This window comes from Triticum dicoccoides, chromosome 1B (assembly GCF_002162155.2).
Source record: "Triticum dicoccoides isolate Atlit2015 ecotype Zavitan chromosome 1B, WEW_v2.0, whole genome shotgun sequence".
In the NCBI taxonomy this organism is placed as follows: Eukaryota; Viridiplantae; Streptophyta; class Magnoliopsida; order Poales; family Poaceae; genus Triticum; species Triticum dicoccoides.
In genome coordinates, this window is record NC_041381.1 from 329064741 (window position 1) to 329081189 (window position 16449).

The 16449-nt window shown below is 44.5% G+C and overlaps 1 pseudogene; it reads left to right on the plus strand.

Annotated features, from left to right (window-relative positions):
- Nucleotides 1–8441: 8441 nt before the first annotated feature.
- Nucleotides 8442–14398, plus strand: LOC119333288 (annotated as a pseudogene).
- The last annotated feature ends 2051 nt before the right edge of the window (nt 14399–16449 follow it).

A 16449-nucleotide genomic window follows, 5' to 3' on the forward strand; every position in this document is an offset into this window, starting at 1 on the left:
TGATCACTTAGATGACTAGAAGATGTCTGTCTAAGTGGGAGTTCTTAAGTAATATGATTAATTGAACTTTAATTTATCATGAACTTAGTCCTGGTAGTATTTTGCAAATTATGTTGTAGATCAATAGCTTGCGTTGTTGCTTTCATATGTTTATTTTGATATGTTCCTAGAGAAAATTGTTTTGAAAGATGTTAGTAGCAATGATGCGGATTGGATCCGTGATCTGAGGTTTATCCTCATTGCTGCACAGATAAATTATGTCCTTGATGCACCGCTAGTTGACGGACCTATTGCAGGAGCATATGCAGACGTTGTGAACGTTTGGCTAGCTCAATATGATGAATACTTGATAGTTTAGTGCACCATGCTTAAACGGCTTAGAATCGGGACTTCAAAGACGTTTTGAACGTCATGGACCATATGAGATGTTCCAGGAGTTGAAGTTAATATTTCAAGCAAATACCCGAGTTGAGAGATATGAAGTCTTCAACAAGTTCTACAGCTAAAAGATGGAGGAGAATCGCTCAACTAGTGAGCAAGTGCTTAGATTGTCTGAGTACTACAATCGCTTGAATCAAGTGGGAGTTAATCTTCCAGATAAGATAGTGATTGGCAGAGTTCTCTAGTCACCATCACCAAGTTAGTGGAACTTCGTGATGAACTATAATGCAAGGGATGACGAAAACGATTCCCAAGCTCTTCGTGATGTTGAAATCGACGAAGGTAGAAATCAAGAAAGAGCATCAAGTGTTGATGATTGACAAGACCACTAGTTTCAAGAAAAGGGCAAAGGGAAAGAAAGGGAAACTTCAAGTAGAATGGCAAACAAGTTGTCACTCCAGTGAAGAAGACCAAAGCTGGACCAAAGCCTGAAACTGAGTGCTTACACTGCAAAGGAAATGGTCACTGGAAGCAGAAATGCCCTAAAAATTTGGTGGATAAAAAGGATGGCAAAGTGAACAAGGGTATATTTGATATACAGGTGTTTGATGTGTGCCTTACTAGTGTTTATAGTAATCCCTGAGTATTTGATACTTGTTCAGTTGCTAAGATTAGTAACTCGAAACAGGAGTTACATAATAAACAGAGACTAGTTGAGGGGAAGTGACGATGAGTGTTGGAAGTAGTTCCGAGATTGATATGATCATCATCACACACACCCTATATTTTCGGGATTAGTGTTAAACCTAAATAAATGTTATTTGGCGTTTGCGTTGAGCATGAATATGATTTGATCATGTTTATTGCGATACGGTTATTTATTTAAAGTTAGAGAATAATTGTTATTCTGTTTACATGAATAAAACCTTCGATGGTCATACACCCAATGAAAATAGTTTGTTGGATCTCGATCGTAGTGATACACATATTCATAATATTGATGCCAAAAGATGCAAAGTTAATAATGATAGTGCAACTTATTTGTGGCACTGTTGTTTTGGTCATATCGGTGTAAAGCGCATGAAGAAACTCCATAAAGATGGATTTTCGGAATCACTTGGTTATGAATCATTTGATGCTTGCGAATCGTGCCTTTTGTGCAAGATGACTAAAACTCCGTTCTCCGGAACAATGGAACAAGCTACTGACTTATTAGAAATAATACATACCGATGTATGCGATTCAATGAGTGTTGATGCTCGTGGCAAGTATCGTTATTTTCTGACCTTCACAAGATGATTTGAGCAGATTTGGGTATATCTACTTGATGAAACATGTCTGAAATAGTTAAAAGGTTCAAAGAATTTCAGAGTGAAGTGGAAAAATCATCGTAACAAGAAAATAAAGTTTCTGTGATCTGATCGCGGAGACGAATATTTGAGTTACGAGTTTGGTCTTCAATTAAAACAATATGGAATAGTTTCGCAGCTCACGCCACCTGGAACACCACAACGTTATGGTGTGTCCAAACGTCGTAACCGCACTTTATTGGATATGGTGCGATCTATGATGTCTCTTACTGATTTACCACTATTGTTTTGGGGTTATGCATTAGAGACAACTGCATTCACGTTAAAAGGGCACCATCTAAATCTGTTGAGACGACACCATATGAACTGTAGTTTAGCAAGAAACCCAAGTTGTTGTTTCTTAAAGTTTGGGGCTGCGATGTTTATGTGAAAAAGTTTCATCCTGATAAGCTCGAAGCCAAATCGGAGAAGTGCGTCTTCATAGAATACCCAAAGGAAATTGTTGGGTACACCTTCTATCACAGATCCGAAGGCAAGATATTCGTTGCTAAAAATGGATCCTTTCTAGATAAGGAGTTTCTCTCGAAAGAAGTGAGTGGGAGGAAAGTAGAACTTGATGAGGTAACTATACCTTCTCCCGAATTGGAAAATAGTTCAGCACTGAAATCAGTTTCAGTGATTCCTACACCAATTAGTGAGGAAGCTAATGATGATGATCATGAAACTTCAGATCAAGTTACTACAGAACCTCGTAGGTCTTCCAGAGTACGGTCCGCACCAGAGTGGTACGGTAATCCTGCTCTGAAAGTCATGTTACTAGACCATGATAAACCTACGAACTATGAGGAAGCGATGATGAGCCCAGATTCCGCAAAATGGCTGGAGGCCATGAAATCTGAGATAGGATCCATGTATGAGAACAAAGTGTGGACTTTGGTGGAGTTGCCCGATGATCGGCAAGCCATATTGTATAAATGGATCTTCAAGAGGAAGACGGACGTTGATAGTAGTGTTACTATCTACAAAGCTCGACTTGTCGCAAAAAGGTTTTCGACAAGTTCAAGGTGTTGAATATAATGAGATTTTCTCACTCATATCGATGCTTAAGTCTGTCCGAATCATGTTAGCAATTGCCACATTTTATGAAATCTGGCATATGGATGTCAAAACTGCATTCCTTAATAGTTTTCTTAAAGAAGAGTTGTATATGATGCAACCAGAAGGTTTTTTCAATCCTAAAGGTGCTAACAAAATGTGCAAGCTCCAGCAATCCATCTATGGACTGGTGCAAGCATCTCGGAGTTGGAATATACGCTTTGATAAGTTGATCAAAGCATATAGTTTTATACAGACTTGCGGTGAAGCCTGTATTTACAAGAACGTGAGTGGGAGCACTACAGCATTTCTGATAAGTATATGTGAATGACATATTGTTGATCGGAAATAATATAGAATTATTCTGCAAAGCATAAAGGAGTGTCTGAAAGGAGTTTTTTCAAAGAAAGACCTCGGCAAAGCTACTTACATATTGAGCATCAAGATCTATTGAGATAGATCAAGACGCTGGATAAGATTTTCAATGAGTACATACCTTGACAAGATTTTGAAGTAGCTCAAAATGGAACAGTCAAAGAAAGAGTTCTTGCCTGTGTTGCAAAGGTATGAAATTGAGTAAGACTCAAATCCCGACCATGGCAGAAAATAGAAAGAGAATGAAAGTCATTCCCTATGCATCAGTCATAGGTTCTATAAAAGTATGCCATGCTATGGACCAGACCTATTGTATACTCTGCCCTGGTTTGGCAAGGGAGTACAATAGTGATCTAGAAGTAGATCACTGGACATTGGTCAGAATTATCCTTAGTGGAATAAGGATATGTTTCTCAATTATGGAGGTGACAAAAGGTTCGTCGTAAAGGGTTACGTCGATACAAGTTTTGACACTAGATACATACTGAAAGTGGGAGCAATTAGCTAGAGTAGCTCCGTGCAGAGCATTGTAGGCATAGAATATTTGCAAAATACATACGTCTCTGAATGTGACAGACCCGGAGACTAAACTTCTCTCACGAGCAAAACATGATCATACGTTAGTACTCTTTGGGTGTTAATCACATAGCTATGTGAACTAGATTATCGACTCTAGTAAATCCTTTGGGTGTTGATCACATGACGATGTGAACTATGGGTATTAATCACATACAGATGTGAATATTGGTGTTAAATCACATGGCGATGTGAACTAGATTATTGACCCTAGTGCAAGTGGGAGACTGAAGGAAATATGCCCTAGAGGCAATAATAAAGTTATTATTTATTTCCCTATTTCATGATAAATGTTTATTATTCATGCTAGAATTGTATTAACCGGAAACATAATACATGTGTGAATACATAGACAAACATAGTGTCACTAGTATGCCTCTACTTGACTAGCTCGTGAATCAAAGATGGTTAAGTTTCCTAGCCATAGACATGAGTTGTCATTTGATTAACGGGATCACATCATTAGGAGAATGATGTGATTGACATGACCCATCCGTTAGCCTAGCACTTGATCGTTTAGTATGTTGCTATTGCTTTCTTCATGACTTATACATGTTCCCGTAACTATGAGATTATGCAACTCCCGTTTGCCGGAGGAACACTTTGGATGCTACCAAACATCACAACGTAACTGGGTGATTATAAAGGAGTACTACAGGTGTCTCCAAATGTACATGTTGGGTTGGCGTATTTCGAGATTAGGTTTTGTCACTCCGATTGTCGGAGAGGTATCTCTGGGCCCTCTCGGTAATGCACATCACTATAAGCCTTGCAAGCAATGTAGCTAATGAGTTAGTTAAGGAATGATGCATTATGTAACGAGTAAAGAGACTTGCCGGTAACGAGATTGAACTAGGTATTGGATACCGACGATCGAATCTCGGGCAAGTAACATACCGATGACAAAGGGAACAAAGTATGTTGTTATGCGGTTTGACCGATAAAGATCTTCGTAGAATATGTAGGAGCCAATATGGGCATCCAGGTTTCGCTATTGGTTATTGACCAAGAATAGTTCTAGGTCATGTCTACATAGTTCTCGAACCCGTAGGGTCCGCACGCTTAACGTTACGATGACAGTTATATTATGAGTTTATGAGTTTTGATGTACCGAAGGAGTTCGGAGTCCCGGATGAGATCGGGGACATGACGAGGAGTCTCGAAATGTTCGAGACGTAAAGATCGATATATTGGACGACTATATTCGGACATCGGAAGGGTTCCGAGTGATTCGGGTATTTTCGGGGGTACCGGGGAGTTACGGGAATACGAGGAAGAAGTAATGGGCCTCATGGGCCAAGTGGTGGAAGAGAGGAGGCAGGGCGCGCGGCCCCCCTAGCCCAAACCGAATTGGACTAGGGGGCCGGCCCCCTTTCCTCCTTTTCCTCCCTCTCCTTCCTTCTCCTTCTCCTTCCCTTCTTTCCCCTCTCCTTCTCCTTCCCTTCCTTCTCCTTCCTTCCCGGTGGGAGTAGGACTCCTCCCTGGCGCGGCCTCCCTTGGCCGGCCGCCCCCTCCCCCTTGCTCCTTTATATACGGGGGCAGGGGGCACCCCATGACACACAAGTTGATCTACGGATCGTTCCTTAGCCGTGTGCGGTGCCCCCTTCCACCATATTCCACCTCAGTCATATCATCGCGGAGTTTAGGCGAAGCCCTGCGCCGGTAGAGCATCATCATCGTCACCACGCCGTCGTACTGACGGAACTCATCCCCGACACTTTGCTGGATCGGAGTCCGGGGATCGTCATCAAGCTGAACGTGTGCTGAACTCGGAGGTGTCGTACGTTCGGTACTTGGATCGGTCGGATCGTGAAGACGTACGACTACATCAACCGCGTTGTCATAACGCTTCCGCTTACGGTCTACGAGGGTACGTAGACAACACTCTCCCCTCTCGTTGCTATGCCATCACCATGATCTTGCGTGTGCGTAGGAATTTTTTTGAAATTACTACGTCCCTAACACGAGAAAGCTAACGAAACAACCCATCGAGAAAAGGCCAAGCGAAGAAACAACCCATATCAACCGGGGAGCCTCTCCACCATCATGTTCCACATGCGCACGCAGTTGAACGGGTACTTGACGCCGGTGGACGCCGAGAAGCTGAAGTAGGCCCGCTTGCCGAGGATCATCAGCACGGCCACGCCGGGCCTGCTCTCGTTCTTGGCCACGTATGCCCGCAAGCGTCGCGACGCGCCGTTGTAGTCGACCCAAACCATGTAGAAGTCGTCGTTGACCGTGGTGTCGATGGGGGCGAGCTGGATGCCGAAGGGCGTGGGTGGAGCGGACGCCGTTCACATCGAGGCCGGCGTGGTTTTTGTCGAGGTCGTAGGGCTGCTTCACCATGTCCAGCTCCACGGCCGCGAACCCGTTGGCGGGGTCGCCGTCCATGGACGCGTTGGTGAGGCCCAGGTACCCGCCGTGGCTGCCGGGGGGCAGGCCGCCGCCGCCGTTGCTGGACGCAATGACGAACGCGAGGCCTTCGCCCTTGCTTGTCGCGTTGGCGCGGTAGAGGTTGATCCGGAACACGGTGGAGAAGGAGGCGACGTACCTGTCGCCGCCGGGTTCAGAGGCCCACAAGACTAACGGGGAGGAGAGGAAGACGCTGTCGGTCTGGTTGACAAGGAAGTTGTCGGGCCCGCTGGCGCTGTTGCTGTCCGGGGTGATCTGGAGCGTGTTCTGGGTGACGCGGAGTTGTCGGCGAAGGTCAGGTTGGCGGGAAGCAGCACCAGCACCATGATCACCAGTGGTCACCATTGCAAACGCTACCAGGACATCCCGCTAGACGCCAGGGAGGAGGACTCCGGAAAGGCTCCCCGGGCTTCCTCTCGCTGGAGGCAAAGCCAGGCAGCTACTGGCCTTCTGTTTCACTCTCTGCTGCATCGTGTTCTGGCTAGCGGTGGTCGTCATCGGTGTGATCGTGCTCACCGTGTGCCTCATCTACCGCCCGCAGCCGCCGAAGCTCCGGTGACAGATGCGTCCCTGAACGTCGGGTACATGGACGAGCTGACCGTCCCCGACGGCCCGGCCCACGGCCTCGCGCTCAACGTCGACCCTCACTGCTCTGGTCGCCATCACACAGCCAGTATCGATCAACGATTCGTTGGTTTATCCTGGTTGCAAAAGTTTGATCAGCCCTTCCACTCTCGTGCATCCATAGAATAGTCCCACCTCACTTCATTAGATCGAATCAGTCAAGTTTATATACATGTTGCTTAGCAAATCAACAAGCAAGCTCGGAAATGAAACAAGTAGAGGGCAAAAAGAGGGATTGGTGTCCAGGTGGCGAGCTCCGGCGGAGGCCGGGTGATGCAGCGAGGCGGGATGTGTGCGGCCGCGGCAGCGAGCGAGCAGGGGGCAAAGGTCAACGGGGGAGGCCTGAGGGGGAGAGAGAAGTTTGATCAGCGGGGTCAGCACGACGGACGGAGCAAGATGGAGAGGGAGGCGTGCGGGGGAGAGAGAAGTCGAGCAGTGGGGGCGGCTCGACGGACGGTAGTGCTAACCGGCCACATGAAGCAGAATAAAGTGGCGTTGGATGGATTTTTGTAGCCTTTGTCTAGCTGAGCTAGACATGCTGCTGGCTAGCCTCTAGAAAAAAGGTTTACCAGAGACGAACCCTGAATTGCATTGGAATTCTTTCTTAAATATTGGTTTGTTCTTATTTTTTTTTTCCAAACAATGATTTCACTTTTTTGACTCATCATTTTGTGTTGTTCGAATGTCTTGGATCGGCTTGCTTCTAATCGATACCTTAATAAACACACCAGCTACAACGCTTTCAGATACAGTATGTGAGACCAATTGATTTTACTTTTTTCATTTGTTGCGGACGTACTTTAAGGCTAGAGGGACATCAAGCTTGGAGACAACGACTCTGATGCTTGAAGTGTATGGAGGCTGCCTTTATAGGAGCAAAACTACCGTGGATGCTTTTATTAAATTAGGCCATGCTGACATCGTAGTCTTTTTTAGTTTCGATTGCATTTTAAAGGTCCTCATCTCATTTTAGTATATAATTTCATAGTTTTTTTTTATCTCTAGCACATCTCTATAGCTATTCTTGAGTCTTGAAAACGTGTTCATTTAGTAGGAGGATGAGGCCATGCGGGGATAATAGTTTTTCACCCGTTGCAACGCACGGACATATTTTAATTGTACAATTTTGAACAAAAGATTGTAACTTCCACAATTTTCTTCCTCGGTTCCTGATTTTAGCTCATTGCTCTTGTTTTTCCCTACTAGTGAAACTCTGGTAGACACGACGACAATTACATTATGTTTACACAATCACAAGAACAATCATTAGAGAGGAAAGTAGACTTTTTTTGCGGGATGAGTAACCATATTTGTGACTTTTTAAGATATGGAGTGCACTAGATTTTTTCCAACATTACCTTGTTTTATCCATATTCATATAGAATTTGTCAAAGTTGGACAGAAGAACAGGCACTTTGTCAAAGTTGACTAGAAGAAGGTGCACACGGAGCAAGTTGGTGAAATGAACAAGATTTGACAATTCTCACTAAATTTTGAATCCACGTCAAAAAATCTCCCGTTGCAACGCACGGGCATCTGTGCTAGTTATATTATAAAAAAGGAAGATCGTGCCTCCAGTCCCCGTCCGATGAGCTAGAATTCTATGAGTTATATTATATGTTTGGTTCTCTAGCTAAACATGCCCAGCCAGGCAATAGAATTCTAGCTCATCTAAGGCATAGCTCATATGAGCAAGGCTACTTGTTTGGTTTATTTGCCTAGCCTCCACTAAACCACGTTCACAACGGCAGTTACTTGCTTAATAGGCTTGTGATCAATTCTTGCCGACGGAGGCGAGCCAAATCGGCTCTCCTCTCCGGGCATGGATTTTCTAGCCCATGCAGGCTAGTTTGCTAGGCAAAGCTAGCTTTTTTCTACTACACCAAACAGCCATCCTGGCTGGGCAAGGCTAGAGTTTGGCCTGCTTGAGATCCAAACGTATTCCGGCCGATTACCACTCGAACTCCTCGTCGTTGGTTAGTTGCCCTCGCCTTCCTCCCCCAAGAATCCAAGATCCACCCACAGGCGAGATCCAGCGTCGCAGATCTCAGGCACTGCAGATCAAATCTAGATCTGGCCCAGCCACCGCCGACCATGAGCGACAGATCGCCGTGCACCCTTCTGGTGCCCTTGGACAAGAGTTGCCTCTCCACAGCCGAGGGGATCCAGGCTGACCTCGAGGGGAGCGACGTCGGCGCCAAGGTCGACGCCCTGAAGCGCGCCATCATGCTCCTCCTCAATGGCTACACGGTCCCCAACCTCCTCGTCACCGTCGTCCGCTACGTCCTCCAATCCAAGGAACACATCATCCAAAGGCTCCTCCTTCTCTACCTCGAGGTCGTCCACAAACGGGACAAAGTCTCCGGCAAGATCATCCCAGAGATGATCCTCATCTCCCACAACCTACGCAACAACCTCCACCACCCCAATGAGTACATCCGCGGCGTGACACTGCGGTTCCTCCGTCGGCTGCGCGAGCCCGAGCTGCTTGAGCCGCTTATGCCCTCTATTCTTGCCAACCTCAACCACCCGCACCCTTTCGTCCGCCGACACGTGTTCTCTGCCATCTCAGCGATCTACCGTCGGCGTTATGGCCGGCGGCTCATCCCAGATGCTCCTTCTGTTGTGGAGCGTGCTCTCGCCATGGAACATGACCCAACAGCACGGAGGAACGCATTCCTCATGCTCTGCGACTGCTCGCAGGTTCTGGCCACCAGTTACTTGCTCGCCAATGCTGACCGCTTCGCCAAGTGGCCTGCCCCCCTCCAGATGGTCGCCCTCGGTTTCGTTCGCAAAGTCCATCGCAACCTCTGTTACAAGCCCTACAACCGTTGCATCCGCGTTCTCAGGAAAAGGTATATTGAGATCATCATTTCCCTCCTCTCCACTGGCACAACTGCTGTTATATATGACTGCGTGTGGACGCTGTTGCGTATGTCCAATGAACCGACCTTGATCCACGCTGCCGCAAAAACCTATTGCCAGCTGCTCACTTCACAGAGTGACAACAAGGTGAAGCTCATTATCTTGGACCGCCTGCATGAGCTTTGCACCTCACACCGTTATCTGATGGTCAATTTTACCATGGACATTCTGCGCTCACTCGCCAGCCATGATCTGGATGTAAGCAGGAAAGTTCTGGATTTGGTGCTTGGTTTGCTCACCACACAAAATGTGGATGACGTGCTGTATTACCTGAAGAAGAAGGTTTTTCAGACACCGAGCGTTCTGCTTGAGATGGCCGATGACTACTGCAATATGCTGGTGCAGGCGATCCATGCCTGTGCCATGGAGTACCCAAAAGTGGCTGTCTCAGTGGTGCCCATCCTCTTGAACTTCCTTGGTTGTGATGACGTTGCTTCAGCATATAATATTGTTCTGTTTGTTGGTGAGTTCATCGAGACTGAACGTTTTCTGCGTTCGCCCATTTTACGTGGGCTGATTGGTACGTTATGTAGGATCAAGGAATCCTTCATCTGTTCATGTGCTCTCTGGATCATTGGGGAGTACTCATGTTCGCTATCTGTAGTTGAGAGAGCCATTTCTACCATTAAGGAGGCACTTGGAGATGAGCCTTTCCATGCTGTCTCCCAGGAAAGAGAGTCAAGTGATTCATCCAAGCCAACCCATCCAGCGATGGACTCATCTACTGTATGTTCTAAGAGATGTGCTGTTCTTTCAAATCCCACGCATAATCTCAGAGTTTTCATTATGTCGGATGATTTTCACTTGGCCGCTGTTGTTGCATGTACATTGACCAAACTTGTGTTGAGGCTGGGGGAGGTTCAGCCATCTAAGGTTTTAGCAAACAAGGCATCAGCAGAGTCCTTGCTGATTATGGTGTCCATACTGCAGCTGGGGAAGTCCTCTCATCTTCCCCACCCTATTGACAGCGACTCATATGACAGGATTATGTTCTGTGTTAGGTTGCTTTGTAGGACTGGTAATAATGCAAGGAAAGTTCAGTTGCTGTCATCCTGTCAGAGCTTCACAAAGATGCTTGCGGAGAAGCAATTCAGGAAGAATGAGAAGATGAGGGTTGAGTCACAGAATTCCCATGCATATCCTGATGATTCCATTGATTTCGACCACCTGAAGAGCAGGAGGGTGAGAGAAATTACTTCTGACTTCTCTTACTTTTGGTTTCATGGAATTCATAATCCATTGTACTGCCTAATTTGAACACTGGTCACGAAGCATATGCCTTGAAACATTCATTAATCAATACAGTGGTGCATTTTCATCCCAAATTAAATCCTCCAACACAGAAATGAACATTTTCCTACTAGGCGTACTTTATATCCTTCAATAAATCTTTATCTTAGTATACAATCACTTATATTAGGAAAATTGGTCCTTGTTTGAGATATAGAAGTGTAACAGAGAATACATCCTTCAACAATGGTATCTGGAACTGTTTGTTGAATATAAAGAGACATAGGCCATATGGTTGATATGCGGCACAAAGATATGACCTTATCCTTTAATATGGCAACACCTGGACTGGGTCTGCGTTGAGTCCTTATATTTTTGCTTTGGTGATGGATTAGGTCACAAGGGACATACAAGGGGATATCCCATGGTGTATGCTCTTTGCAGATGATGTGGTGCTAGTTGACGATAGTCGGACAGGGGTTAATAGAAAGTTAGAGCTGGGGGGACTGATCTTTGAATCCAAAGGTTTTAGGCTTAGTAGAACTAAAATTTAGTACATGAGGTGCGGCTTCAGTACTACTAGGCACGAGGAGGAGGATAGCCTTGGTGGGCAGGTGGTAATTTAGAAGGACACATCTTTCGACATTTTGGGTCAATGTTGGAGAAGGACTGTGATATTGATGAAGATGTGATCCATCAAATTAAAGCTGGATGGATGCAGTGGCGCTAAGCTTCTGGCTTCCTCGGTGACAAGAGAGTGCCACAAAAGCTAAAAGGCGGGTACTGTAGGTAGGCGATTCGACCTGCGATGTTGTATGGAGCCTGAATGTTGGCCAACCAAAAGGCGACATGTCCAATATTTAGATGTAGCAGTGATGCGCATGTTGAGATGGATGTGTGCCACACAAAAAAGGATCGGGTCTGGAATGAGGATATACGTGAGAGTTCGGGTAGCACCGATCGAAGAGAAGCTTGTCCAACATTGTCTGAGATGGTTTGGACACATACAATGCAGGCCTCCAGAGGCGCTAGTGCATCACGGACAGTTAAAGCGTGCTGATAATGTCAAGAGAGGTCGTGGTAGACCAAATTTGACATGGGAGGATTCCGTTTAGAGATATATGAAAGATATGAAGGACTGGAACTTCACCAAAGAACTATAGCCATGGACAGGGGTGTGTGGAAGTTGGCTAACCACGTGCCGGACCATGACTTGGTTTTGAGGTCTTACGGGTTTGAACTCTAGCCTACCCCTTGTTTGGAACTAAAAGGCTCTCTTGTTGTATTATCAGAGGGATAGCAAAGCCTTGTTAGTTATATTATTGTATAATAATCATAGCTAATATCAAAGCCATAGTCTCTTTTTGGGGGCGTATTGAATTATTGTTCCGTGCTTCCTATATTCTATTAATTTTTTGTATTTTTTTGTAGGGAATGTGCCAACTTGAGTTGGAAGATGAGGTCCGAGATTATTTAAAGGCTGCAACGGGTGAATTTATGAAGGATGCAGGTTGTGCAAACAAATTGAACCCCCCTGTTCAGTTGACAGGGTTCAGTGATCCTGTGTATGCTGAAGGATTTGTTACTGTTAATCAATATTATGATACTGTACTTGATATTACAGTCATAAACCGGACAAAAGAGACAATGCGGAACCTGTATTTGGAGTTTGCAACATCGTGTAAAACCACAGTAGTTGAGCGCTCCCGGAACTACACCGTTGCTCCTCAGGCAGTCAAGAAAATCCAGGCTAACATTAAGCTTTCTTCAACAAACCTTGGAATTATAATTAGTCGCATCGTTTATGAGACTTCAGATGCAATGGAGTCTTCAGAGGTGATCCTAAAAGATATGTTCATTAACATTGCAGATTTATGACACCTGCTACATGTACTGATGTAGCTTTCCACAATATGTGGGCTGAATGTTGTTGCAAAGTTAAGGTACAATAGATGCCTATAGTTCTTTGCATTTCACTCTGCTAAAAACAGCATGTCTTGCTATCATTCTTCTGCTCTTTTTCTACTGTAACTCATATGTGTTTGTCTTATACTAATTTTACTGTTCTTTTTCATCAGTTGAAGGTCAATACTGTGCTTCATGATGAGAAGGAATTTGTATATTTTATAATCAAGTCAACAAACATGACGTGTCTAACACCAATGTATGTTCAAAGAAAACTTACCTTTCACCTTAATCTTTGGGCAACTGTTTTTCCTGCTTTGATGCATTAGTGACACAGTATCTTCATGAATGCTATGTATACCTCAAGCACAGCAACACGCAACAACCTGTAAAGAGCATGATGTATATTTAATGGCAACAGAGCCATGGATTTGTTTAATATATTGTTTTTGTATTCCAGAAGATATACTAGATTGACCGTTGTTTGTTTGCATTGGCCATTACCATTAAGGTACAAATGTTTGTTTCCTAGGTTTCGGATGTAAGATTCTGATGTAATTAAGAACTGAGTATCGGATCACACTAATAGAAGAAATATACTTCAGTTCTTTTCACCAAACCAAACCTGCACACACTAGAGGTCCAAATGGACATTTTACTTCCCTTTACAGGAACTGATATGCTAAAACTATCCAGATGACCATATTTTCAATGTAGCGGTACATTCCCACTTCGAGAATTGCTTTTACTGAGATAATTTTTTGGATCACTGAGAAGTTGTTGCACTTAAGAATATAGCTGTAGGTGATACCCCCTGCATTGCTGCGGAATTGCTTGCAATATATTTCAGTAAGATTTGATTTGATTATATGAACATGAATATTGAAATTAATAATATTATAAGTAAAACTGAAAATACATGTAATTTTAAAATATTTATTTAACATAACTATCATAATATAATTATATAATTAACACGTTTGAGCCTTTTTGCGTGCATGTTGCGTGTTGAGGTGGGCCTTTTTCCATAAGACTTTAGACAAATATGTTAGTGGATCAACTACTTTGTTTTAGGATTTGTAAGTGTGGGACTTGGTAGTAGGAAATAGAACTACTGATGCAGAGAGCATGCTGAAAAAATGTAGTTGCATGCCACTGCTTGTCAGATTGCTAAGGTAGGTGTCCTTTGTACATAGTATATCTTACTTCATATGAAACTTTGACACCAGGTCTGTGCTTGATGGGGACTGTGGATTAGTTGCTGCCAATCTCTACGCGAAGAGTGTGTTTGGTGAGGATGCTTTGGTGAACATCAGCGTCGAGAAGCAGGCCAACTGTAAACTCAGTGGCTGCATCACTATACGTGGTAATGTCCAAGGACTGGTTCTTAATTTGGCGCATGCAGTTATCGTTACACAGCAGGCTACAGTTGACGCAGCCATGAGCTTGTCAGAAGTGTGTCACAAGTATTATGGTTAACCTTACAAACTAGATGGTCAGCATTACTGATGTCAGTATGAAGTGGGATATGGTGCATCTATGTTATATAAGCAATTTCGCATGCATGCCACTTCTTTTGAGTATCACTACATAATGCCCCACCCACGTTGCTGCGGAAACCGTGCGAAAACAAATGCATGAATAGGTGCTTAAAAACAACAAAAAATAATGAAAAATCAAATTTACAAAGGTTCTTGGTTTATATTTTGTAAACAATAAACCTACGAAGTACTTCCTCTGTTCCAAATACTTGAAGTTTTGGGTTTGTCCTAAGTCAAACCTTTTTAAGTTCGACCAAGTTTATACATCTACTACCTATGTATATGATGTTGTAGATATTAGCAAATTTTCTTTTAAAGTAGGTCAAACTTTAAGAAGTTTGACTTTGGACAAAACTAGAACTTGAAGTATTTTTGAACGGTGGTAGTATGTGACAAAATGATATGTAAAAAAAGTTTTTCTAAGATTTACCATCATAATCTATAGTACTATATCATGAATGTGTTGCAGCATTTGTTGATTTTTCCGTATAATGATAGGAATTATGTAAATGTGTGGAAACACAAAATATAGAAGTTAAATTTACGTTAACATATACTAGCAAACATGCCCCTTTTTTGCAACGGGAGGAAAACATCAAATGTCCCAGTCTAGTAGGCATGCCTCAAGACCTCCCTTCCACGCCTTCCCCGTGGAATCATGTCCTCTATTTTTACACGGTGCCCCACCCGTATCCCCTCTGGATGCTTCGTTGTGTCAAGATGAAACAAAGGTTGTCCCAAAGTAGGCGTTTACCTTTTTTAAAAGAGCAGTAGAGAGAATGCGATACGTGCTTGTTCCTGCTTGTTTCTTCTTTGTTGCATCTCCTTGCAAATGTAATGTTTGATGTGTCTGCATTGTTGCCTTGCGATGGATGTTATCCATTGTCTGCCCCTTCTCTTCTCAAGTGTCAATTCCGCATCAAAATTCTTCCCTGCTAGTTTCCGAGAATTGATTATGAATTCATACTTCTGCGAGACTGCCGCGCCATGGCCGCCATGCTGCAGTGCAGTCCGCCTAGCGCCTTGCTGGACTGCTGTTGCTTGCCGCTGTCCACCCCGCCTGCCTTGCTGTAGCCGCCTGGTGCCGGTCCATGCCTCTGCTGCCCGCAGGACTCTGGTCTCCCGTCTCGACCTGGTTGTAGTGCTGCACTAGGTAATTTTCTTGTGCCGAGACCATGTGTATATATTCAGTCGTGTGGTTTTGATGATTGATGCATTTGAAGATTGAAGTATTGAACTGAAATTGAATTGCAATGGAATTGTGTGTGTGTGTGTGTGTGCGCGCACGCGCGAGCACGTGTGTATTGATTGAATTCAAATTGATGCATTTTGATATCAAATTCATTTCCATTTTGTTGGATGCTTCATAGTTTACTTAAAGGCTTGATTTATTGTGTATGTTTTGTATGTTTTCTCATGGGGTATTGTGGGTAGTAATATGCGGCACTGGATTTTTTTTAGGCTTGGGGTTTGGTCCAATCTTGGCTCCGCCACTGGCAACATGTATAAATGTCACCGACGTGGTTTGGGGGTAGCAGGTGCTCGACATCATTGTTATGTCTTTGGCGGCTGGCGTGGGTGTGGAGGTCTTGCTTGAGGAGGTGTATTCTGTGTACAATGGCTGCCCCCGCAAAGTCGTCATGAGGCTCGACATTGAGTGGTGCCCAAATATAGCCATGTGCAGAGTCCTGCCGCGCTATCCCAGCTCTGCATCGACTAACGTTCCCTCATCCTCCAGCTCTTCCATGCCTACATCCCTAACGCCCTGGTAGGCTTCCTTACGGGACCTAGTTCGCCTTTGTATGTCAGCCTGGACGTGGAAGCTGACAGTTTGGGTCAGGACTACGTCCTCCAGTTGTTAAATTTGGAGAACCTACGCAGCATTGAAGCAGTGGAGATGGGCATGCCAGAGCTCCACCATGCTGGGTTGAACGTATTGACACTCGTCGTCATGGGGTTGGCATCAAAAAGCCACCACGGTTAGGGGAAGCGGGCCCACCCTGGAATTCAGGGAGGGGAGAGATTAGTCAGGGGAGAAGGATCAGTCTGTAAACTTGTCGGCGTTCTGGGAACGG